Here is a 2,500-nt window from a genome sequence, read left to right on the forward strand (position 1 = left end):
CTCTTTTATTTTTTATAAATTTTCTATCTTTTTACTCTTTATTCCTTCTCCTTCAATTTCTTCTTCCTCTTCTTCTTTTTCTTCTTCTTCTTCCTCCTCTCCTTCTTCTTCTCCCCTTTTTCTTCTGGCATCTTTCCTTCTTCTCTTCTTTTACTCTGGCTTCTCTCTTTCGCTTTTTCGCAAATGTATCCCGCTGTCCCATGTATTCCCTTTATGTTCTGCTTTCTTCTCTCTTCGCTGCTCTGTCGTTTATTTTTTCTCTATCTTTATCTCTTTTGTTAGTCTTTCTGTCTGTCTGTCTGTATCTCTCTCTCTCTCTCTCTCTCTCTCTCTCTCTCTCTCTCTCTCTCTCTCTCTTCTTCGTCACTATCTTTATCAAATTTTCCTTCTACTTTTCCTTTCCCTTCCCTTCCCTTCCTCTTCTCCTTCTTTCTTCTTTCTCTCCTCTCTTCCTTCTTACCACCAGCACCACCATCACCATCATCATCATCACCATCACCCATCGCCTGCGAAGTAAACTACAAACTGGTTCTAGCTTTTTACAGTCTGTGATGAGCCTGATATTCATGCAACGAATATCTATTCATGCAACGAGTCTATGCAATGGGTTTAGGTAAATGCATATCACTGACAGTTTTATACTTGCTTCGGAAAATAATTCTTGAAAATAGGTGAGCTTAAGGTAAGAGTCACTATGCACTCTGCAGAATTTATAAACCTGTGTGTGTGTGTGTGTGTGTGTGTGTGTGTGAGTGTGTGTGTGTGTGTGTGTGTGTGTGTGTGTGTGTGTGTGTGTGTGTGTGTGTGTGTGTGTGTGTGTGTGTGTGTGTGTGTGTGTGTGTGTGTGTGTGTGCGTGTGCGCGCTTGTGAGTGCATGCATATATTTGTGTGAATCGACAAACAAATGACTGTTTACTATCTCGACACTGCAAACCACACGATTCTGACAAGAAAAATGAATACAAAAGCCCCACCCTCATTAGGCTGCCTCCCCCCCCTCCCCTTACCATCTACTATCCCCCCACACCCCTCATCCTACCCTCATCCCCCACCCCCTCCGCATACTCCTCCTGCGCCACCTCCGCAAATTGTATAATTAAATGCTCCTGCACGTGACGTGATTCAAGACGGCTACTATGGGTGGGGGTGAGTGTGTGTGTGTGTGTGGGGGGGGGGGGTAAGGAGGAGGAAGTGAGGAAGGGGAGAGGGTGAGGAGGAGGAAGGTGTTGGGGTAAAGGGGAGGAGAAAGGGTTGTGAAATGTGGGGAGAAATGGGTGGGGAGAAGGAGGGATGCGATGGGAAAGAAAGGTGGGGAGGAAAGGGTGGGGGAGAAGGGAGACGATGGGGAAGAAAGGTGGGGAAGAAAGGGTGGGGGAGAAGGGAGACGATGGGGAAGAAAGGCGGGGGGGGGAAGACGATGGGGAAGAAAGGCGGGGAGAAAGGGGCATGGGGAGAAGAAGACGATAGGGAAGAAAGGCGGGGGGGAAGGAGAGACGATGAAGTCGAGTAGAAAGAGGAAGTCCCCAACCTCCGCCATTCCCCGAGCCCCAACCACGTCCTCCGGCGCATGACCCTCGCCTCATGAGCGCCGCCGTACATCGGGGTGACGTAGTAGTGCATGCATGACCCGACGCCGTACTGCAATGCATGCCCGGTGCCTGCGCTTCCAGACAATGCCCGCCGTTACAGTTATCATACCCAGCACCACATCCTATTTGCAAACCCCGCACTCATGCATTGCACTTATGGAAATGCAGCACATCGCGTCCATGGATATTGCAGATTACAGTCGTGGGTTACAGTCCCGGCGACGCGCCCTTGCATGCCGATGAAGCCCCGGCGGTACAGTCACGCAGGGCAGGCGAAGGTATGCCTCGGGGGGCGAGGGCGGCCGTCGCAAGGCACGGGCGCCGGTTTCTGCTCTTGATTTCGTGAGATTGCTTTTGGTGGTGATGTGATGACCGTAATTAAGAGAAGGAGAATTAGAGTATCGAGGATGTTGATGATATCCTGTATTAATATCTACATCAGTAAATCACTTCCTTTCTCCTCCTCTTTCTTCTCATCCTTCTTCTTCTTCTTCTTCTTCTTCTTCTTCTTCTTCTTCTTCTTCTTCTTCTTCTTCTTCTTCTCCTCCTCCTCCTCCTCCTCCTCCTCCTCCTCCTCTTCTTCTTCTTCTTCTTCTCCTCCTCCTCCTCCTCCTCCTCCTCCTCCTCCTCCTCCTCCTCCTCCTCCTCCTCCTCCTCCTCCTCCTTCTTCTTCCTCCTTCTTCCTCCTTCTCCCTTCTTCTCCCTCCTCCTCCTTCTTCTCCCTCCTCCTCCTTCTTCTCCCTCCTCCTCCTTCTTCTCCCTCCTCCTCCTTCTTCTCCTTCTCCTCCTTCTCCACTTTCATCCTTCATCATTATCACCACCACCTCCCCTTAATCATTATCCCCATCCCCACTCCCACCCCCACCCCTACCCACCCTCACAACCAACCCCTCATTCAACCATTACGAAAA

At 49.9% G+C, this 2,500-nt stretch overlaps 1 protein-coding gene across 1 annotated transcript in view; it reads right to left on the reverse strand.

The window, feature by feature from the left end:
* LOC122253140 (uncharacterized) overlaps positions 1–2,500 on the reverse strand; it is a 444,420-nt gene that overhangs the window by 204,053 nt on the left and 237,867 nt on the right. The window lies entirely within an intron of this gene.

The sequence above is a fragment of the Penaeus japonicus genome, unplaced genomic scaffold (assembly GCF_977035675.1).
Source record: "Penaeus japonicus unplaced genomic scaffold, GWHDUDI00000001_assembly GWHDUDI00000022, whole genome shotgun sequence".
NCBI lineage: Eukaryota > Metazoa > Arthropoda > Malacostraca > Decapoda > Penaeidae > Penaeus > Penaeus japonicus.